The sequence below is a fragment of the Emydura macquarii genome, unplaced genomic scaffold (assembly GCF_026122565.2).
Source record: "Emydura macquarii macquarii isolate MOO-44397 ecotype Brisbane River unplaced genomic scaffold, CSIRO-AGI_Emac_v2 contig_1119, whole genome shotgun sequence".
Classification (NCBI taxonomy): Eukaryota; Metazoa; Chordata; order Testudines; family Chelidae; genus Emydura; species Emydura macquarii.
This window is the reverse complement of record NW_027131256.1, coordinates 20,575,901-20,600,366: the sequence shown is the minus strand read 5'-3', so window position 1 is coordinate 20,600,366 and position 24,466 is coordinate 20,575,901. Positions and strand designations below refer to the sequence as shown.

General features: G+C 40.8%; 1 protein-coding gene across 3 annotated transcripts in view; it reads left to right on the top strand.

Moving 5' to 3' along the window:
* Positions 1–2,715: 2,715 nt before the first annotated feature.
* POU2F1 (POU class 2 homeobox 1) overlaps positions 2,716–24,466 on the top strand; it is a 186,410-nt gene continuing 164,659 nt past the window's right edge. For all 3 annotated transcript variants that reach the window (XM_067546284.1, XM_067546285.1, XM_067546283.1), the window contains exon 1: positions 2,716–3,150. The gene's annotated coding sequence lies outside the window, so the exon portion shown is untranslated. The remainder of the gene's footprint in view (positions 3,151–24,466) is intronic.

Sequence of the window (24,466 nt, the reverse complement as noted above, 5' to 3'; positions counted from 1 at the left end):
GAAGCATCAGTTAGAGAGAAAGGCAATAGGAAACTGCATAGAAGTGTGATAAGAGTGCAGGGATGAGATGAGAAGCAATGGGACAGTTTAAATGGGACAGCATGCAAGGGTAGAGCTGCGTAGAGTCTTAAAGGTGCAGCCAAAGGGTCAGATTCTCTGGTGTGGTGTGGTCACTTTGGGCTGTAGTGCTGAGGTAATCTGGACATAAAATTGGATGAGCTGGCCCATGGAGGATCACCCAGAGGCAAAATTGAAGAGTAGCAATCCAGTATGCTTTTGTTTACATTTTCATTCTGGAGAGTATTCCATCTCAATTAAAATTGGTCCTCTGAATGACAATCTAATAAATAGCATGGAATATCATCAAAATGAATGTAGGTATAGAACCAATGTGATTAGAAGGCCTTTCTTTGCCATTCCATAGTGCAGTCCATTTCCACCAATATATTCTAGGATATCATGAGACTATACGTAAGAATAAAAATCACATATTCCTAACAACACTCCTAGTCTGTTTTCAAGAAATAGCTTTTTCTGATGTTGCCCTTATGGGGCAGTTCTGCTCTAGTCTTTCCTCAGCCTCTGGTTTTTTCCTCAGCCTCTCTCGTGTCTGCCTTTACTACTGCTCATAGCTTTCTCTAGCAGCAGCATGCAAGATACGGTTCTTCCCAGTGTCATTGTTACCCAGAGTTTTGAATATTGGCAGTGAAACTGGTCAGAGTTTTATGTTGTTATTTTGGGGTCTGATCCAAAGTCTACTGAATCAATGGAAAGGACTCCTACTGGGCTTCAGGTCAGGCCCTTAGTGAAAAATATTGCATAGACTCTTCTTGGTTTCTTCTTTTTCCTTATATGAGGTATATTATTCCTGACCTTTGTGTGTAGATATATGTGCTACAAAATATTATAAGGAATATGATTAAAGTTATTCATCATTTTAATTCTGCTGAGTTTTTCAACTCAGCAACTTAACCAGCAATGTTTTGTCACCTCACCTATTTAAGATTATTGTCCGTCCTTCTTTGTGAGGCTATGGAAGTTTTTAACATAAAGCCAATTTTAGTTGTAGACCTCAATATATATTGTCTACTTTTGATGAGTGAGGCACAAAGTCCGACTCTTTTTCTTTTAGGCTAGTCAAATTTGATGGAGAGTATGGGAGAGGTTAATGTATTTGTTTGAGAGAGAAATCCCTGGAGCTTTGTGTTGTCCAAGACTGGAGATGTGTTATGATGGGTATCTTTAAAGAGAAAATTACTTCCTGTAATTGTTGTTCTCTGAAGATATGAAAGACTACCACTCACACACCCTCCTCTGCACAGAATTCTACTATTTCATTTTCTTATTATTCAATTCCCTTTTATTCATAGGGGATTAATTTCACTTTGAGCTTGGGGAGTACCTGTCTTGCACAAACAGTTATGACTGGTATTTCCACAGAACACACTTGCAGATTTTGCTCTTTTTGAAATGCCTTTTCAGTCTAACTATTGTATTTAAAGATGTTTTCATGTAGGGTTATCTATTTTACTACTGTGATTACCTATTTATGCTATTCCCCAGCAGCTTGCTGGCAGTAAAATAGTTATCCAAAACTATACAAGAATGTGCTGCAGGCATTTCTTCTTTTAACGTGTCTGGTGTTCATGGGATTTTTAATCCGCTTTGGCCCGCCTCACACTTGCAGCAAACTCTGCGTGAGGACAAGGGGTCTCCTTTTATTTTTGTATATTTTCAGAAGTCACAAAGCATTGTAAAACAGCCATATGCAGGTGGCTGTGGCTCTATGGGCTGTGTGCTCATGCCTTAGGTGATAGGGACCAGTGTGCCCCCCTCACCTGGCTTGCCTCGCTGTCGGTCTGGTCATGCACCTTGTCCTTCACATCCACTCCTAGATGGAAATATGATTGGCATGGCTTTAATCCCCTTGACCCCGCCCTAAACATCCAGAAGTGATCAGTCCCATCACACAGCAATACAATCAATCATACGCCAACGTGTCAGTGGCACAATACATTTCCGCTGGGGGGAGGGGGCCGGCCCTGCACCCGAGCTGGAATGAGTCCCCACAAGCACACAAGGAACAGAACCAGCAAGGTGCAATCCTCCCCCCCGCTCCCTCCCCAGCCAATCATCGCTCGCACTGCGCAAGCGCACACTCTCCAGCGGAGAGATGGGCAACAAAGTGGCGCGCGCATCGAGACCATTTACATGTTAACGCAGGCTGGGGCAGAGGTGAATGGCAGGGCAAGTGGCGCATGCGCAGAGGTGCGGGCAGGGTGAATGCTGTGTGTGGGGGGGGTACGGGAGTAATGGGCTAGCTCAAAGGGAGGGAAGGTGGCGCATGCGCAGAGCGAGCACCTGGGAGGGTGGGAAGGGGGCCCAGAGCGCGCAGGCGCAAAAGCCGTGTGCTGGGGTGAGGGCGGAGGAGAGGGGGAGGGGAGACGGCGGCTGCGCGAGTGGGGCGGGGGGGCAGGGAGCGAGGGAGGGTTTATCGGGCGGCCGATTTTGGTTAAAATATTCAAAATGGCGGACGGAGGAGCTGCGAGTCAAGATGAGAGTTCGGCGGCGGCGGTGGCGGCGGCAGGTAATCATTACTGCGTTTTACATATTCATATTCATACTCGCGCGCGCGGCCCCCCCGCCGCCCGCCCGCCCCGCTTAGCATAATTTATTAGTACTCCGGATTATTATAATTAACGGCACAGGGGGGAGCGGGGGCGGCGGCAGCCTCCCCGTGCGGGAGACACACACAGGGGCGCGGGGGGCAAGGGGGCGCCTCCCCGCCCCCGAACCCGGCCCGAGGCCGCCGGGCCAGGCCGGCAGCGCCCGCACGCCTACAATAAATGCCGCTGTACAGCGTCCTGGTGGAGCGGGCCCGGCTCGGGCAGGGAGCTTGGGGGGGGACACACACCAGAGTCCGGGGCTGGGGGGGGAAGCACCCCGCCCCCCCTTCCGAGTGGGGCCGGGGCCCCTGGGCTGTTGCTCCGCGGAGCGGGGTTTTGGGGGTGGGGTGGCTTCTCCCGTCCTTCTTCCCCCCCCGTGGCAGCGTTATTTCCCCAGCACCCGAGGCCTGCCTGTAGCGGGGGGGCTGGGTGCGGAGCGCCTAGGGGAGCTTGGCGGGGGCTTCCTCCGCCCCACACAGCCAAGGTGCCTAGACCCCGCTCGACTCTTCTTTGGGGGTGTCTCCCCGGTGGCGAGGGGCTGCGGGGGGGTCTCTGGTACGCGGGGGGGGCTGGGGTGCCCTGACATCTTTGCCCCCCGCCCGCATCCCCCGCTTTCCGAGGAGTGAGGGAGAGCGAGCAGAGCAGTGGGGAGCGCCCCGGCATAGGTCCCTGGGGGTGTCTTAACAGCGATGCTCTGATGGCCCCCCCGCCCCGTGTGGGGTGCACGGGGTGACAGGCTGGCTGCCAGGGATGCGGGGCCGGGCTCGCTCTCCCTCTCTCTCTGGCTCTCATTTGAATAATGTCTAATTCGGGGAGGTTTATATTATTGAAATGGCCGCCTGGCTTTCCCCGCCTCTCATGTTTAGTAATTCAGACCTTTAATAACAGCCACTCAGAGCCCAAAGCCGTGTTTATATTTTACATTCGCCCCATGTGCTTTTGTGGTTCAATATGATTCTTCTTTCTCGCTCTCTCACTTTTTAAAAATTTTCTTGGCAACCCACAGGGCCCAGAGATCAAACCCAGGCTGTGTGGGGAGGTGAGGGAGGGGGAGAGGGAGAGGTAGGCCCTGGCTCCTCTGGCAGACGCCTAGGCCTCACTCTCTGCTGCTTGATTTATTTACTAATAACCAAAATGACCCCCCACCCCACCCCCGCCAGCAAAAGCAAAACCCTCCTGGGGACTGAGCAGCATCAGTACTGCCCACAGCTTCTCTCACACGCATGTCTTTTAAATAAGGGGCTTATTTTTAATTTATAGCAACACAAGACTGTAAAACTGCCCCTTTCATAACTGCTTCTCAGTATGTATTGGACATTTTTCATCCCTTTGTCCACGATTTACTTTTTAAAAAAAAGGAATTGCTTTTAATTTACACTTCTTGGAGCTGTGAAATCTGCAGAACACTTTCAAAATCTAACAGCCACCCTGCTACCCCAAATACAAACTAGATTTAATACACAGATGCTAATCTTGAATTTTTAATTTTGTAACGCTAGCTCATACAACATTAAATAAAATAAGCCTTTTTTTGCTTAATGTTTAAAATGTGGATGCTGTATAGCAGTCCTGTGTGTTTGATGCTTTTATTGATGTCCCTGGCCCTTTGAGTTATTTTTAATTGAAATTTGGCTTTCAAGGTTGACTAAGCTTCCTAGAGTCAGTACATGGTATAGAAAACAAAAACAAGATAAGTTTTCTGTGTTTGTGTGCCATAGCTGGCTGAGTGAAAATTGAAAAATATTTTCCTCAAATTGTCAGGGCTAACTCTGTTATAGCCACACACAAGGCAACTGACAACAAGCAAAATGGAATCCTTTTAAAAAGGGAGGTAATGGAGTAATTTTATTTTAATGTAGCATTATTGTTGATAAAACGGTGTGGTTTCTCGTTAGTGACCATTGTTTTCAGCCTGTGGAGGAAAAGGACCAGACAGAAGAGTATCCTACAAGTAGCCATATCAAATTAACATGTAAACATCTTTGAAGCATGGCTAAGAAGAGTTTGTGTAAGAGTGCAGTCAGCATGTTTTGTGAAGTTTGTTTTTAAGGTTAATTTGTTATAAAATATTATATTTCAGTTAATGAAAAACATTTTAATTTTAAAATAATCAGTCACTGCTTATTGTTTTTTTCCTCATCCTTGGTAAAAGCAGGCCTTGAATACTGCAAGAAAAGATCTGTAGATGCTATAATGAGACTGTTCAGGTGACTGACTGCTTCACAGACCAGTAGCATGAGGTTGGCTGGACAAAAAGCAGTAATATGATTTCATGCCTTAAATAGCATATGTTTTTGTACTCGCTTTGCAATATGTGGTCAAGCTGATGATGTCACCGGCCAGAGGACAAGGTGCAGTTAATTTGATTTATTGACCTGGGGTGAGGTGTAGCAGTGAAACCTTCTCATAGAGAAACCATTTGTCTGAGGACAATTTCATTTATAGCAGCAATTTAACCACCGCTGAGGCTGTAGATATTTTATCCAAGATGATAAAAATGTACATCACATCTTGCAAACAAAAATTTGATTCTGACAATTTAGTAATTCTTAAAGGATGGATTGCTGGACTCTGGCCTTGTACTGTCAAATGCCTGATCTGGGGTTTATGAACCCAGTATTCTTCCATTTACATGCTAAAACAAATCTACACATCTCAATCTGATGTTGTATACTTATTGTTATGGTTTAAAATTTTACTGAACCCTCCCACATGATACAGTTCAGAATGGAGGGTGGCTCCACCAGTGAAGCGCAGGAGCAACATCTAAGTGAGAAGCCTGTTTTTCCGGCCAACTGCAATTTCTGTCAGGTTGCGTTCAGTGGCTCTTGAGTGAGGCTCCATCTTTCATATCAGTCTCTGGTTAGTAGATGTCTGATAAACTTGAAAGTTAAATCTGTTTTTCCATGTGATGGAAGAAGCAAGGAATTTTTCTCCCCCAGAAAGCCAGAAAATTCTGGAGGGATAAAGAGGAGAGTGAAACTGACACCATTTTTGACAGTTTCACCTACCAAGAGCAGCTCAGACTTTCACCAGTGAAACTGACTATAGGCTTGTTAATTTTACTTTACTAGTTAGGAGAGCTGTGAAACAATGGCAATAACTGCTGCTCCTCTCTGCAGACTCAAGACTGTATTAGTTCACATTTGGAAGGTTATATTTGCAATTAAAAAAGCTAGAAGCTTATTTACTTTTTAAATTAAAGGAAAAAAATCTTTTGGACCTCCAACCTCTCCAGAGAAAGCTTTCCTCTTGCCATTAGTGACTGCATTTTTAAAACCCCTTCTTATAGTCATAATTCAAACAAATCTGAAGTTTTTAGGAAGCAAATGATTAGATTCTGGACACTTTCCTTGTTGAGTAGTGGTGCTGATGTCTATCACTGCTTAACCTGGTGTGAATATATGGGAAAGTTGATGCAATTTTCAAATCTGATCTCTGGCTGTTAAGCCTGGTTTAGCACCCGCTTATTCTGTGCTTGTTGTGTGGGAATCTACCAGAATATTACATAAAGATAGTATAGTTCCTGGTTGTAGTCAAGGTCTTGATGATTGATGGCTACTTTATTTAGAAAATGAGATTTTTGAAGCATCATCATCACTTAAAGCATGATGGTCCAATTAGAATTGCCATATTTGCATTTAAACAGAGTAGCCCATTCTAGTGTAGTTCTTATCTGACACAAGTTTAAATGTGCAGAAAAGTTTGATGGCATAGGGTATCTGAATTTTAATTTTTGTTATGATCTGTCATCATACCTTTTCCTGTTAAAGAAATGGAATATTGTTCACCCTTTCCATAGGCCTTTCATTCTTCCTTGATTTTTTCCCCCTCTTTTCTTGCCCAGTTTTCTGAGAAATTTGCAGTAATTGGTTGCCCTCTTTAGTGGGCTGATCTTTAACATGCATAGCCTTAACAAAATTTGGCATTCCCAGTGTAATATGCGCGAGATGTAGTTTGTGGGAAGTGATAATTTTTCACTCCCTTTCGCTAAGTCCTGATTCCGTTGTGAACGTCAAGGTCTTTAAAAAGAATTTACAATACTTACCATGCAAATTTAGTATTTATAATTTTTGTCACATTCTACCGTAGTTCATTCTACTTTCTAAAAATAAATCTTACACCAGGATGCATTTTTTGCCATGTCAGACAGCCACCAATTAAGCATACTCAATTACTTGAAAATAACTAAAACCATACCATTTTGAGAGAAGCAGTCATAGTCCTGGTCCTTATAAATGACACAGGTTTGTAGGAGATGCGTTTTTCTAATCAGTGTAATAGCAGTGAGTGCCATTTATACTATTAATAAAAGCAGGATTGAACCTTTAAGCAAAGTGAAGCTTAAATTGATTGCTCCAAACTTGATATTACTTGCTCTGTGCACAGAGCTGGTATCCAGTGAATCTTATGTCATTGTATGGACTTACAGTACTGGCTGCTTAAAACTGCAGAGATTCTCTTCTGTATTAATAATTTTTCTCACCATATTCCTATTGTGATATGTTGCAATACATTGCAGCCCAAATGTGGGCTCGCATCACATTGAGTACAGCAGTAGAAATGGGGAGGGAATCACATACATTTAATCTTGTCCTGTAATCTTTCACTGTATGTTTGTAGATTAGTTATACGTCACTTGGAACCTGTCTGAATTCCACAGCTGCTAATTAAAGGAAGTTCTGTAATTGTGATTTTTTTTCCTTTTCGCAGTTGGGTGCATTGTTTATTAAGCTCTGAGAATAAGAGCCTCACAGACCATTACATTTCATCTTTTCTATTAGTAGAGAGAAAATACTTAAAATTTCTGTGTTAATTCTTTTCCCTACCTTCTGCAGACTGCACAACTAACTAATAGAATTGGAGTCAGCAAATGTCTAAGTTTGTCAGATTATTTTTAAGTAGGTCTTTATTAGCACATTACAGACTCCTTGTGGGAAAGGGGAAGTTTATGAATTACTTATGGCTACTTGTATTAATAATTTGACTGAGGCTACTAAGCAACACTGTCTAGTTATTAAGCAGTAGGCAGGGATCCAGGAATTCCTGAGTTCCCTTCCTGGTTCTGTCACTGATTTGACTCACTATGTGACCTTAGGCTACATCTGTAAAATGGGGATAATAAATACCAGTCTCACAGGGTTCTTGCAGAGGTGGGGAGAGGATAATTAGTTAATGTTTTGTACAGTGCTTTGAAGATTAAAGTGCTATGTAAGTGCCAAGTTTTATTACTAGATGTTTGTAGCAGAATTTTTGCCTTTCTGTTTGACGGGAGACCATCAAATGAGAAATGACATTTTTGTATGGAAGATTTTTGGCCTTTTAACATTTGTCTTCCCCTAAAATGTATGAACTGAGAATTTTAAGAAAAATCTTACTGTTTTTTCAGTTTGTTTACTTTGTGTATCTGACTACATTTTCTGTATAATCAGCTTCATAATTTTCCCTGGATATAGTCAGTTAAGCTATGTAAACACTAAACTCTTTTCTTAAGTCTCACCATTGATACTCCTTGTGCATCTCCACCAATGGTAGCAGTAATGAGAGTACTAGTGTGAATAAGGTGCTGGTGGCTGTCAGAATTTTTAACTACAGTCTAATTTGTAGACCTGTTTTAGGTAGGGTTAGACAAAACAGCAGTTCAAAGATGCATCTTTAGTGGCACCTTGGTCGCACTACGCTACCAGTGGCAGGAATCTTTATGAAAAAAGGTCTGATGTAGACAGGGCCCTAATTGGCTTCCTGTGTGTGAAGGTCTTTCACGCAGCAAATTGGAGAGAGAGACCTTTTTTTAATAAAAAAGAAAATGAGATTGTAAAAATGACAGATTGGCTGGGGAACTCAGACAGGTGTAGTTAGTATCTGTTTCTTTAAAACTGACTAGATTTCAAATTGTTGGAGTTGCCAACTAGCTTGCTGCATTTAATCTATTTCCAAGAGTGACCATGTAAATCTATAAATCATGCATCACCATTAAAGGTTTCACATATCATGTATTTTTGTTGGAATTTGAATTTACCTAATTGTAATGTGTATTAAGTAGTTAAGGTTTTTTAATTTTATTTTGAAATCACCAAATTTACACTGTAGGGGTTAAAACAGTGTTTTGGAGAAGAAGGCTATATACAGAATACATTGAAATGATAAGCATGGTAATCAGATTTTTTTAAAATGCACAAAATCCTGTTCATTGTGGTTGGAGACATCCTAATTTTGCTTCTTTCTGAGGTTGAATGGCTATTAAGAGGCACTGTCCTCTTTGTGACAAACTGTCTCACCATTTGTTCCTCTGATGATTGTTTTATTTGAAAATAACATGGGATTTACTAATTTGTGCCTGACCATGCTAGTGCAAAGTAGCAGGTTTGTACAACTTGGATTTTGTCAAGGGGCAGAGCATGTGATAATGGTAGAAATGACTCAGTCATCTCATGAATTAGTCATTTCTGTATTAGTTAATTATCTCTTGAATAAGAAATATGATTTAAGCTTATTCCAGGAATCCTATTGGAAAGGTGCCTTGCAAAATGTATTTTAGTCACAATTCTATTTCTTAACCTGCTGATCTTTATCACCAATATGGGTATCATTTTCATTTTAATTTGTCTATTTCTTATGGAGGCTGAAACTATAGAAAAATAATTGAACTCTATTTTTTAAGACTCTTTGGGGTATATGAAGAACAGCACACAGCTTGATGGTGCCAGCAAACAACTTCACTGCAAATACTGCTAGCCCCTCTTTTCCCTTCTATGTCTATGTTTCTTACAAGAGCTCTTTTCTTGGTATGGAAAGAAGCCTAGACCATTTAAAAATGTGGGACTAGTCTGTGGAGCATCTTATTTCAGTTCCATCTTCGTGAATTTTACATTAGTCTTGAAGTGCACAACTTAAACTTGTATAACTATTTGAATATCTCAAGGGAATATAAATGAACTAATGGAGTTTACCAGTAGTTTCAGTCATCCTTATACTGAAGTTTGAGCCTCAACTATCGTTGGCTTGTTATCACACTTCTTCTGTCAGTGTGGTTGTTTTAGACAGTTTGTGATGAGAAATCTTGGAATTCTGAGATTTAGGTCCATCTTTCAGGATTCTTCAGAATCTAAGCCTTTATGTACTTAATACTGGTTTGCAGCCAGGACCCTCTGATTTCTAATGCCATTTCCCCACACCGTGTCTCTTTATGGCTTTGGGCAAGTCAGTTAGGTTGAGTATACACTAGCCCTTTTTAAACAAAAACAAAAACCCAACCCAGTCTTGCAGTACTGTTTGGTGCAGCTCCATCTGCATTAGAGTAGAGTAAATAAGATTGACTGCCTCCATATTAAACCACCACATATCAGATCCTACCCAGAGGAGGATTAGATGACATGATGGTTGAAACTGTCTGTGGCCTGGCTGCAGAGATTCCTCTCTCCAAAACAGGCTAGAGGGGAGACAGCATAAGGAACACGGTCAACTTGAAGTCTCGGCAGTGTTCACCAGACTGAGTAAGATCAGTCTTGAAAAATATACCTCCAAGTCCCCTCACTTAATTAATTTTTCTGACCATGTCTTCCTGGCTTCTAAACCCACACAAGTGGGAGCAACATGCAGTGTATTGTAGATTGTGCATATGCACATTCCCCTCAGACTGGACAACAGAAATTCTGTTCTGTGTAGGTTCTTATACTGTGCTTATCACTGTAATATCTGAGCATGTTCCAGTAGTGTATTAAGCAGTGTGACTATACATTTGTCACATGTTTGTTGTCTCCTCTTCTCCCCAGGAATGTAGAGGAATGTCTTGTTTTGGTAGGATTTTTAAAATGTATATGGTTTGTTAGAGAAGGCAGATCAAGGAACTGTGCCTTATACTTGAAGCAGAAAGTGGCATTTCTGCCACTCATGCCTCCACTTCCAGCCTATTCCCAGTGCACCCCTGCACCCCGTGTATGGGTCCTGGAATGTTAGTCTTCATCTTCTACTGCTTAGTGCTCATCGACTCTCTGTCGGGGTCCAAGGAGGAAGACATTTCTCCCCCACCCTGCCCATCTTCAACTCCATGGAAGAATTGCAGTGCTTCTCCTTCTCCCCCCACTGTTTCTTACCTACCCTGAAAAGGAGGTTCAAGGGGTAGAGCTCCATTTCCTGCTCTGGAAAGGTCTCCAGCCCTATGAAGAGGTAGATATGTGGGGGAAGGGTTCAATCACCATTGCTGCTTCCATCCCACTGGTGGAGCGTCAAGATCCATGCATCTAGTTCCATGAAAGGGCTCTGTGGGTTTTAAGTATGTTCTAGAATTGTGGTACAATATAGGACTTGAGCAGGGCTTAGCACAATTCTAGACTATAAGTATTTAAAGCTGTTTTTCTTCTAATTGTGAAGATAACCTTGATACTGTAAAATGATGCACTTCCTTTGTGTCTTCAGATTGACTAAAATGACTAGCACTGAGAGGTGAGAACTTTCTCACAGTTTGCAGTGTTGTGGAACCTAATTACCATACAGTAGCGCTGTGTAGTTGGGGCTGAACTATGTTTTGGAATTGTACTAAATCCCTACTAAAGTCCTGTCTCATAACTCTATTTGGGAATCTGACTAAAACATGATTTCTCCATGTCGGAGAACTACATTCGTCATGTTTTCAACATGGTAATTAAAACTGCAGATAGGATTTAGATATTGGTCTTGCAACTTGATTTAATATAAATACTTTTACACTAAAGATTATTAAGTGTAGGTCCAAGTAAATGATAAATATTTTTTCTGGCTGTGAATTCAAGTTTTGAATAGTTATGGGCAGTAGATTTTGTAGCAACAGAAGGAATTAGTTTTATGAAGGCCAGAATGACCCATCTTGTCTTACAACTTGTAGAATGGTAGTCTTTAAGTTGTTAAGTTGTTTATTAGTGTTGTAAGCATGATTTGGAACCAGTAAGCTTTTTCTAACTTAGTCAGATTTAAACCAATCTGCTTGAAACTTGTTGTGTCAGTCAGAGGAAAAAATTGGGGGAATGTCTAACAATGATTCCCAACCTTTTTGGCTCAAGGGCCACAGATATCATTTTTACAACCCTGAAGGGCCACTAATCTATCAACTCATAAAAAATGTATCGACATACACACCATTAAGGACTACAAATCACTGCATATTTAAAGTAAACATTTTGATGCTACTGTGCTCATTTTTACATTTACTATTTTATACCTATAAATTACTCTCGGTATGTGTCACACTCACAGACAAAGCACTAGTGTAGATGAGTGACTGTCACTACACACTGAAGCACATGGCCTGGCAGCTAACCAGAAGGCACTGATTTTTAGAGTCCTGTCCTTCCTCAAGCATGATGGGTCCTGGCTGCTCCCATCAGCAGCCTCCCCTCCCCCCATCACACTGCAGCCAGACAGAAGGAGTTCAGCGCGGAGGCTGCCTCCCTGCTGTTTTCCTGTCCCCCTGACTGCAACAGGGAAACTGCACATGTCCTGTAGCCCCCTGAGCTCTACCTGGGTCCCTAGGCAGTGGCTCGCTTCTGCAGCCAGGGGGATGGGAAATCAGTGCTCCCCTCCCTCTGATGAGGATGACCAATATATTTCCCCATGCACTGTGAGAAAAATTCCATAGTGCTTGTTGATTAAGGGAATCCTTTGCCTGCTTAGTCTGTCCTACTCATTCAGATGTGAAAATGAAATGTAGGCCTGCTAAAACCTCTTCACTGTCCTTTGAGATGCTGATCTAAGGCTATCGGACTGGTTCCTTGGCACGGAAATGGTGTATTGCTTTGTAACTAGATCTACTAATTGCAATATACATACATTTTTAATTCCAAGAACTCCCAGTTAATCCTGTGCATATGAAATTTGGGAGGGAGGGCGAGTGGAGTTAATTGTACCTCTGATATGTAACATTATAAACTACATGTTTGAGTAATCCATAATTTACTAAGTCTTACGTTTTAAAGTGTGTTTTCTCTTATTGGGAGACTATGCCACTTCAACTTTTCTCATCTTTCTTGGATTATGGCAGCTGCATTTTCTGTCCCTTTGGCAGTATGTACAAATATACTTCAAAATGTGTGTTCTCACCACCAAGCAGGTCTTCCATTTCAGAGTCAGTAACTGCAAGAAATACTTGGAAGATATATTTACTATTTTACCTTCACTGAGTGTGTGTGTGTGAGGTGGGGAACCATTTCAGCCATTTTCCTAGAATCTATAGTCAAGTGGTTCTTAAATACTTTTCATATTGTGGACCACTTCTTAAACTAGAGATTTTCATGAGGACACTTTCCTTGCAATGGCTGTAGTGCTTGGTTATATGAAATACTTGGTTACGTGAAGTGCTTGCAAAGTGTTGAATGTAAAAATGAAAGCAAGCTTGAAAGTAGTGGGACGCAGCTCCTTGGCTATCACCTATGTCCTCCAAACACTGTGCTTTAGCTCTTTTGTCCCAAATATGTGTAGTATTACACCCATGACAGGATATAAAGAGTGTTTCCATTCATAAGAATAGTGTAGGCTGAGTGTTCCGGTTGCTTTAGAGCAGTGGTTGTCAAACATTTTGTATTGGTGACCCCTTTCACATAGCAAGCCTCTTGGTGTGACTTGCTAGTCCCATTGGCGCCTGGCCCTGGCCCCATGAGCTCCCCATTCCCTCTTTGCCTCTACCCCTTGCACTGTGCCCTCTTCACCCCTAACCCCTGCAACCCCCTCCTGCGCCCACGTGGGGGAAACAGACCTGTATGCATGGAGCGGTTCATGTTGCTGCTTGTTTCCACCTCAAAAGCTGCTTCTCTGTGCACCCCTAGTGGGCTGTGATGGGGGGAGCGAAGAGGAACCTCGGGGCTCCCTGAATGCAGGTCACGTTCCTCATTTGAGCTGCTTTTATGGGGAGGGCAGAGAGCAGCAGTTCTTTATGCTCGCCTCACACTGCTGCCCAGGTGGGGAAAGTGACCTGGGTGCAGGAAGCCCTGGTGTTGCTCCTGACCACCCCCGGGCGTGGAGGACTGTTAGAGGGGGGTGAGCAGTATTTGTGTATCACCCCCTCCCTCCATGTTCCTCCACCAGAAGGAAGCAGGGAGGCTCACCGCACTGCATCTGGCCAGGGTCGGGGCTCACAGCTCATGACCCCCAGTTTGAGAACCAATGCTTTAGAGTTTGGTTCTGTCCTCCAGTTTTGGTGCAGTCAGTAAAGTTGATCACAGTTGACGTGGCTGATACAGGTATAATGCAGGGTGTAGAGAGATGGCTTTTTGGGTGGTATTTTGGGGTTTTTTTTAGTTGAATTGGTAAATAGCCTCTGGAAATCTGATCTGACCTAGGAGGAAACATTACTGCTTGAATACTTTAAATGATTTGGTCACAATAGTTTAATATCTGTAACTGCCTGGAAATGTTCCTTGGCTCAGAAGTAATCCTTGGATCGTTGTGAACCACTGCTGTAATAATAGTCTTATATAGCACTTTTCATCAGTAGGTCTCAAAGCACTTTACAAAAAAGGATATCATGTAGTGAAATCTGTTAAAAATTGTTTAAAAATATTTCAGTTCTGTGATGCTACTATTTAAAATCCAGGGATTACATAGGTGTAGGCAAAAGCCACAGAGATTCCACGTCCTGACACTTGTTGAAAAATGTAGGGTCTCATTTATTCAATTTAACTTTGATACACACCCTGAATTGTTTATGAGCAGACGAACATCTGACATCCTTTATTTTCGGTGCTTTCCCTTTATGAGCCATGTAATAAATGACGAGGATCAGCAGACATCTGTGATTACAATATCAAATATGATTTTGGTTTTGTGTGTGTGTGTGTGTGTGTCAGTGTGTGTCAGCATGGATTGATTTAAATCAAGGTGATTTACCAAGAGAAAATCATTGATTTAAATCAAGTTTCCCCCTGATACGACTTCACATATTTCTTAAACAATGATGCAGATCTGATCACTAAAACATGTTAATTTACAACTCACTACAGTATTTTACAACATCTGGGAGGGTATACTTTAATTTTTTAGTTAACTTGATCTTTATTAATTTAGGAAATAGTACATAATACTCATTACCTGTGTCAAACTGCAGATGCAGCAGCAGTACATTAGGAATGGTAAGAACTAAATCTCACACAAACACAATGCACTTATAATTTATTAAACTAAATCTTAAATGTTAAATAAATATTTCAGATTTGCAATTGCAGCAGTCTTCTGAGTTGCTGGCTGACGGCTGTCCTTAAGCTCTATTTTCCCCCAAATTTTATTAACTCTAACAGACAAGTCATCACAACACTAAACATACGCTGTCCTTAAAACTTCTACAACTAGCTCTTATCTTCCCCACTCCCACTGTCATTTTTATTCATAGACTGAAACAGAAATACGAGTTTTCCTGCTTTTTGAACTCCCAGTCGATTTCTTAGCTTTGAGTGAATAATACCAAACGATGAAAATATTCTGTCTGTGCCTGCAGAGGAAGCTACTGCTGTGAAAAGTTGGCTCAGCAGCTGAAGGAACTCTGTTTCAAGGTGCCTCGCTAATGATTTCCACCAATTCAAGGGAGTGACTTTGTTCAAAACATCATCAGTAAATATGTACTGCTTAAATGGTTCCGCTCCAGCCCTCAAATTTATTATGACTCGTATAACTGAGGAGTGATTTTGAGATGCCCATGCCATGGCAGCATCATCATCATCAGAAGTTAGGCATCTACCTTTATATCTGTGGTCAAGAATGTTTGCAAGAAAATGAGGTGGAGTTAGTGCTTGATCCATTTGCTTCTTTATTGCCTGCAGTTTAACTTTCTGGTGTGGTATGTCTTTCTTCAATGTCTCTTGAAGTGCCTTCCAAATTTTGACAGCATCAGCACCGCAGCAACAATTTCTCTGAAGTTTGTTTAAGGCTATGGATATAGGCTTCAGTATACTGAGCATATCTTCTACATTCCTCTTTAATCTGATGTTAGATACTTTGGATGAGATACTTCCATCTATTTTATCACAGTTTTCTTCACAAAGTTTTATGAGAATAGGCCAGTTCTTAATAAATTGTTCAAAACAGTCAACCACAGAATTCCATCCAATATCTTGAGGAAGAATTAGTTTGGATCCTCCTGCTCTCTTCAGTGAAGCTGAAGCAAAATTGTTGTTACAGAAGTATTTTGCGACTTCAACAACATTTTCTTTTATTCCTGGAGAAGACGTACTTAAGTCTTTGGCTAAAAGATGCATTAAATGGGCACTGCAGCCATATGTTATTAAGGAGCATCCTTCCGTTTCGTCTTCTAAGTATCTTCTCATCTTTGCCACGTTTGCAGCATTGTCTGTGACAAAACTGCACACATGACAGTTGAATTTTTATTCACAGTTTATTACAGCTTTCACTGCCACTTCTTTTAAATGTATCTATTGTTTCTGAAAGCTATGCAACCCCATCTTCTATTGTCACACAGGCACATATTACTGGATCATTGTGTACATTGCTCCACCTATCAAGGCTTAAACTGGCAAATTTCCCCTCAGTATTTCTTGCACATGTTCAAGTTCCTTCTCATACACTGTATCTAGCAACCTTCCACCAATGTCTGCTCTACCAGGTGGAGTGTAGCCTGGTCGCAAGGACCCAACCATGTCAATGAAGTGTTTATTATTGTTAATAATGCGGAAAGGAGAATTTGTGGCATAAATAAACCGAGCAATCTTTTCATCCCTGGTGTCTTGTTGGTATTTGCTGGTCCTTACTACAAACCCATCCATGGTGGTGGTTTTACTGGATGATTGAAATCTTTTGCTTGCTATTACTTTGTCTGAAATACGTTTAGTTGCAGCACTGCTGCTAAAAGCACCAGCGGATGACTCTGAAGTTGTTGCAGATAGACAGTCACAGTCAGAGTCTCTTATGCTTAAATGGAATCCTGAAACAAAATTAAAAAATGGCAACTGGCAACTCTAGGTTTCTCTTACGCCCAGAAGCCATGACAGTTTTTCTGTGGCAAAGGTGTGGGGGAATATAAGAAGCTGTGTGTATACTGAATAATGTCTTCCCTTTTTCTTTCCAATCCACTCCACTATTCCTTTCTACTCTGCCTTCATCCTTTGTCTCTGTCTTTAAGAGAGTGTCTTAACTAACAACTCTATCTTGCTTGGCCCAGCTCCACCACCACATAAGCACAGAACAACAATTCTATCCAGCCTGTGTCTTTCTTTGCACATGTGACTTTAGTCTGCTGAGAAACAGAAACTGAAAGCCCAGAACTTTCAAGAAGCAAGAGCTGGTAGTTAGGCTGGACAGAGTAGAGCCATTAATTCATTTTTGAGACTGTAAGTGTAGGTTTAGCATGTTTGTGATGAGATTTAATTGTAACTTATTTCTTAAAAGAGAGAAAATTAGTATTTTATTGATTTAAAAAAAAAATAAAAAAAATCTGATTTAAATAAAATCTGATTTTTTGATTCTTTTAAAAAAAATGATTGATTTTTATCCACCCTCGGGGGTGTGTGTGTGTGTGTGTGTGTGTGTGTGTGTGTGTGTGTGTGTGTGTGTGTGTGTGTGTGTGTGTAAAAAAACTAATATGTTCCTCTGATCATAAACTTAATTGTGACTAGCACTACTAAATATCACTCAGTCCAAGCCAGCCCTCTAAGTGTGATTCAGACAGACTAATTCTCACTTTTATATGAACACACTTCAGTGTGTGTAAATGTGAGAAACTGCTGGTAGCAGGTATTTTACATGTGGCATAGGAAGTGGTTGTACTCAGAAAGCAGATTTTGGTACTTGTGTAGATGAGAATTATTCTTGGGCAGTTCTCATAACCTTGCATATGCAATGTATTGCGCTAGGAGAGTGCTTTTTGAAAACTTGCCTGATATGTGAGGGTCCTGCCATGGTCCACCTAAACAAAGGATTATGAGCTCTGAACATGGAACACATGTTATGTGGGAATCATAACTTGACATTTCATCCGTTGAATGTGTTGAAATACCCAAAAGCCGGAGGAGGTTTTTTTGACGTTCTTGCATCTAACATTCAAGTCTTCTAGGGTACTTTTGAAAACATGACTCTGTTGGCTTCCTCAGGAGCAAAGTGTAAGTAGAATTATTCTTTTCTATTTTTATTAAAGTTCAACAGGTGTGCTCTTTAAAACACTTTCACTCTAGGAAAATCTTCATTTTTTTTATTAGACCATTCTTCACTGTACAACAAATGTGTATATACACTTCAACAGGCCTTTTATATATGATTGAGCATTTAAAAGGAGTCTCACACTGAGCAAATGAAATAGGAGCTATACAAAAGGCAACTTACCTTCAGTAATATCCTATGTTCCCTGGTTTTGTTGAAGATTGTGTTTTGAATAAGAACATTTTCCCATTGCAGCCCAGCTGCTTCTTGATTCTGCAGTGAAGACATTATATTGTGTTGAGAGTTATTAGTTGTTAAGGAGACAATTGTGATGTCACAAATTTAGTATTATGACTTCACTGCAGGATCAAGTATTTATTTTTATTTATAGGCTTTTCTACTGAATTTGTCACCAGAGTCATAGGCATTTATACATGTTTTTCTGGCTTGTATATTTAAAAGATTAAAACAGAAAACTTACCCTTGATCATCACTCTCATTAAAAGGCAGTAAGGTTATAAAATTAAAAATCAAACAGTCACCCCTTTAAACCTTCCCTATAAGTTTGAGAAAGTAGGAGTTTTGCATTGTACCCTAAATGTTGGCAAGTTTGGGCTATTTCGGACCAAAGGGATGTCCAAGTAAGTTACAAACGTGGAGAGAGAATAGTTGGGACCCCTTCATAATTCAAGTAGACAAGGATTGCCTGAAGTGACAGCAATCCAAGTATTGTTGAGGTTGTGAAAGGATACAGAGCACAGACTTGTTATCTCGCCCCTCCCAAGAGTTTCTTCAGTGCTGTCTTGACACTCCTAATACTACTTTCTTGCTGTCCAGTTCAAGAATCCCCCTAGTGCCGCTGCAAGGTTTTGTACACACACGGAGTTATAGTGGTATAATTATATTGTTATAACTTCCTACGTAGACAAGCCTTTAGTATTCTGCTGTTTTGTGCATCCTCGTACTTCAATTTTTCATTGGATTGTACTCTTCCTATTATCATTTGCAGGCAGCAGAGCCAATTGTGTAAAATTTGGCCTCTTTATCTTGCCGTCTCCTCTGTTGCATGATGATGATCACAGGAGAAGCATTTGCTAGACTTGTTCCCAATTTTTTTCTTTTAAGGTCTGATCTAAACACCGAAGTTGTGCCATTTTTCAAAAAGGTTTAGTTTAACTAGTACAATCCTCTGTGCTGACATGCATTTATATGTTAACAACTGGGTTATTGGTTTAACTTGACCAATGGAATTTTAGTGTATTAGACCCAACTAAGTATATTGAAAGCCAGACCAAAAAGGGAGGAAATGTTGATTTCTTCTACAGTTTATCACTGCAGAGTTGTCTGTATGAACTGAATTGAGCAAGCATCTTCCATTTGATGGGATTAGACCTAAGTGACTTCACTGTACACACTCTACCTGTTGTGATAAGGAAGGAGGGGAGGAGGATTTCCAGAAGCAACCAATATCGAATCTGAGAAGGTGGCTATGGACACCCAGTGAATGAGATGCAATAAACTTAAAAGAAAAATTAGAACGTGGAGAGAGTGAGGAGCTGATTCTGTTGTGACTGCTCTTGTAGAGACAGAGAAGGAAAGTGAGAGCAAATCCTTGCTCATGTTTATCTTTAGCTGTCAGATATGATGAATATCCATGAGAGAGTCGAATTGTGGCATATAGGATCTGGAGTTAAAACAGAGGTGGTTCATCTGTGGAATGAGGCAATATTGGTCTGATTATAGGGCACACATAAAAACTCATCTATTTGGAAATGCTTTCCCACCATCTCTCAGGGCAAGTCTACACTGGAATGTTTTGCCGACATAGGTATGCTAAATAAAAAAGCCATTGGTGTAATATATCACTTTAAAAGTACTTATTCCAGTATATTTTATGCCAGTTGGAGAACCAGTATATTCTATATTGATATAGCACTCTTATATTGACATAAATATGAGTCTACACTACAAAGGCTTTGCTGATACAGCTGTATTGGTGTAGCTGTAGTCGCAAAGCCTCTTAATGGAGATTTTGTTAATACTGGCATAAGAATATCTTTTGTTGGCATAGGTAAATCCCCTCTTCGAATGAAATCATCTATTGGCAAAAGAACTCCTTTGCTGGTATAGCTGTGTCCACAAGGAAGTTGGGGGGAGTGGTCGGGGGTGGGGGAAGGGGTTACTGTTGTAGTGACATAGCTACACTGATAAAACTTTGTAGTGTAGACCTGGTTTTACTCTACAATAGGAGGATTTTGATAGTTTAATTATACTGGTATAGTTAAACTGGCAAACTGTTGTAGTATAGATTAGACTTTAGAGTTTAAAAACAAAACAAAACAAAAAAAAACCACCCCAAGCATTGCTGCCTGGAAACTAGGAAGGATGAAGACAGAATCTTCTATGAAGGTCATTATAGCCTGTGTATTCAGATCTCGTTTACCTGCCTAGAGTTTAGATATGGGCACTAGAATAAAAAAAAAAGATGCAGATGAAAAATTACAAAGTAAAAATTCTATTCACTATTCAGCCCCATGAAGACAGCAGGTCTCTCTGTCCCCAGCATATCTGAATCTGTTGCTGCTGCAGGTTACAAGTAGCACTAATGCGGTTGGTATAAAGTCTGTTTGAGATTGTGAGAATAGAAAGTTCTGGGCTGTATATGACTGAGCGATAAACAGTGCAGGTTGTTCCTAAAAACTAAGAAGGAGCACACAAATGGTCTGTGTTAATGGAAGTATAGAGGTGGCACTGAAAAATGAGTTGTGCAGTGATAGAGAGACATTGTGCAAAGTTTCTGTGTGCTAAATGTTAACAACATAGAATGAGGACCAAACTGGAAGTAGGGTGGAAAAAGTAGACATTTAGGTTGTGTGAACATGGGCTCCCGCTCGATTAAAATAATTTCTTTTGGGAGGATTCTGTGTTAACTGAGTGTAGTTCAGAAATAGGCATGACCATTAGGCAGCGTGATGGGTGGGAAGGAAGCATGTGCAAGATCAGTACAGACATAATCCCCTTTGTCTGTTAAGAGCATTTGGAGAGTGAGGAGAGTAATAGAGGATCAGGCATCTGTTACTTCAGCAAAGATGGCTTCCTTTCTTGATCATCATCAGCAGCAGCAGGGAAACTAATTGATATTGTCTTAGTTTCACACTGCTACTTGTGAAGCACAGTGTGAAGTAATAGTACATCTGGAGCCTGGGATCAGAAGGGGAAAGACAAACCTTGTTTGTGCAAGGAAACACTAGAACTTGTATTACAATTGCCACCAGTGGTGCAGCTGCATCAGTTGATAGCAGTAGTGTAAGTGCTTAGGATGAGCAGGGCTTAGGCATTTTTACTGTTGTCATGTGAATCTGGTAGCAAATCAGATTTTCTTTACATGGTGGTAAAAAATGGCTGAGCCCTGTTGCCAGTTAGTGCTGATATGGCTGCAATGGTACTACCAGCTGCTGCTATGAGGATATACCCTCCTCTTCTCTCCCCCCTAACCCCATGGAGTAGATCCACTGAAAGAGTGCACGTGAAAAGAGCTGAGAGATGTGTAGATGGGGATGTGACTCACTTGCAGTGGCAATACTTGAGTCCAGGGCCAAGTTTGGTAGTTGTTTCCTATGCCAGCTAAAGTTGGAAACACTGCTGTGGCTCAAACATAGCTCTTGAAGGAAGGACAGATGTATCTTGGTGGTTCTTCCACAAACCGACTGGCCAGCTGAAGGAACATAATCTTGAGGGAGGCAGCTCTAGCTCTCTTCAGTTACCGCAGTGTATAATGTTCACCAGAGAGCATTGAAAAGAGAAAGGCGTGGCTTGAAAAGTTACCATATCCTACTAGCTAAAGGCCATTGTAAAGGATGATGGGATGGGAGTCATCAGTGGGGTCCAGAGGCAGTGTCTGGTGAGAAATCCAGCCTCCTACTAAACCCTGTGCAGGGATCTCATCTTTCTTATCAATCCCTTGTCAGTTTCACTGTTGTCTATTCATTTGAATATCAGCAGTCAAATTGACCATAGTCTTGTTAACTCTGCTCTGCTGCTTCTAGAGAAAGTTATGAGCAGCAACAATGCTGCCCTCTGTAAACTTGGGAGGACAAAATGGAGGCGCTTTGTATGATTTAAATGTATTTTATATTTGAAAAGTTACCTTCACAAGCATTAAGGGTTAGAAATGGATGTATTAAAATTAAAGCTTAGATTCTGCAGAAATTGATGTCATGTCTCTTTAGTCATCAGTGAAAGTTTCCTGTTCATCAGTGGCAACAGGTAAAACTGTATTCAATAGTTGATTGAACTGGTAGCTAAAATTGGTACTGTATACCAAATTACTAGCAATGATGTGAAAATAAAGATTTATTTTTTTCTCTGGTTTGGCGAACAAAATAACACACTTATTTGATTCATAATATTTTGCTGTCAAAATACATTTCTGACACTTCTTGAGCTTAGCTGTCCCATGCAATGTCATAATTGTGCTGCAGCATATTACTTTTATTATCTCTTGTTACCTGTCACTGTGCATGTCACATAAGGGTGATGCATGGGTACGTTGCTTACTGTCAGTGTTGCAGTTTTGGTACTGCATGAATTAGTAGTAGGTGACCAAATGTGTTTTGGCGATAACTCTGAGACTAAAACTGCTACGGTCTGCTTGACTTTTGTATAAATTGAAGTCCCTTTTTAACAATAAAACAGCACTTTGCTGCATTTCCAGATTTCCATGGAATGGAAAAGTGCATCTTTTGAGAGAAGTCAGTGATAGTTTTTCCTTAACATGTTGTTTTAAAGAGCTAGCCTTTTTTCTACTAGCATAAAATGGTTCATACTGAAACAGAGCTTTATCATTTTCAATTGAAATTTAAGAAGAAAATTTCTCTATACTGATGTATTTTATACTGCTCCAAAGTATAGCAGTAGTAGAGCAGTCTCCCCTTGCTTTTTCTTCAAGATTATACTATCAGCAAGCTCTATACTAGGATGCCATCTATTCAAATAGAGAAGAGGGAATTTCTTTTAAAATAAATACAGTAGAACCTCAGAGTTATGAACTGACCAGGCAACCACACACCTCATTTGGAACCGGAAGTACGCAATCAGGCAGCAGCAGAGATGGGAAAAAAAAGTAAACACAGTACTGTGTTAAATGTAAGCTACTGAAAAAAATAAAGGGAAAGCAGCATTTTTCTTCTCCATAGTAAATTTTGAGAGAACAACCATAGTGTTTTGTTCAGAGATATGAACATTTCAGAATTACAATCAACCTCCCTTCCCGAGGTGTTAGTAACTCTGAGGTTGTACTGTATGATGCACATTGAGGGTGGGAGATATAAGCCATGTTTGGATGAAGACTGTTTTCCTGTAAATAGACTTTGGATAAATGAGGTTCTTTTGAGACCCCAATTCCTGCAGTACTCTGAATAAGTTTAAAAACCAAAATAAACTTTCCCTAAAGATAGTAGAAAATAATTCTCCACATACATGCTCAGAGAGGATATTTTCTCTATTTAAAAGAAAAATCTTCCATAATTTTCAGGAAAAAATGATGTGATAAAGCACCTACCTTGAATAAACCTGAAAAATAGGCATATCCCTAACTCTGATTTTCAGGACTTAGTTTCTGTGAGTTCAGTTAGATTATATGAGAGGGAGGTGTTTTTTTGTTTGAATACCTATTTTTAAAATGTCTTTGTTCAGTTGGTTATCTAACTTTGTGTCTGTCTCCTGTTTTCTCTCTTTCTCCTGTTTCTACTGCAACATTCTGCTGTGGAGAAGTCATGGGGAATGGAATTGTCAGGGAAGGAAGACAAGGAAAGGAAACTGAGGAGAGAAGTGGAGTGTGTGTGTGGGGGGGGGGGGGGAATAAGGAACCTCAGGAAGGGTTAGAAAAAACAAACTGAAAGAGGGTTAAGCAAAGAACTGGGAAGGAAGAGAACACAACATAAGTTGCGTGTGGCCTGTAAATAATGCAGTACGTGAGTGGACTTTACACACTAGTTTATTGTAGGCTGTCTTGGGGAAGGGAGAGGGGTGTGAACATGATACATTTGGTCATGGTTCTTATAGATTAGTAATCTAGGGTAAATTCTTGAAAGAAGAAAAGTTAATAACTATGGAAAGAATATATAAGAATGAAATGGGGGTACAGGAGGAAAGCCTGTATGATCCTTTTGTCATTATAAGGATTAATAGTTGATAGATGAACAAGTAGAATAGTATTAGATGGGAGCTGATTTCAAGTTTTTTAGGGACAGATCAGACAGTCTTACCCAGATCCCTAGCTGAGTGGCTGTTTACTGGCTGTTTACCTCTAGAAGGCAGAAAGAGCAGGCAAAAAGCATGTCATCTACATTTTATCACTTTTAACAATGACAATTTCCTGTTAACTATAGGATGAGGGTGATAGGATTATATCCAGCCAAATTTAATAGCTATACTTTGCAAGGAGGTTCTCTTTAAAAGAATATTGCCCATAGCGCCTATGTACGGGCAGCAAACCTTAAATAAGAAGTTGTTTCTTAAAAGAGGATTCAGAATCTGAGGGCAGAGTGACCTCCACATGCCATTTGGTTCCTTCTGGCTGCGCTTTGACAGAGAGATGGAATAACATAGTCTCCCATCTTGCATCTGTTAGTTGATTAATGTAGTTATGAAAAATGCTTTGTTTTAGTTACTGGAGTTTTTAGTGTTTCGGT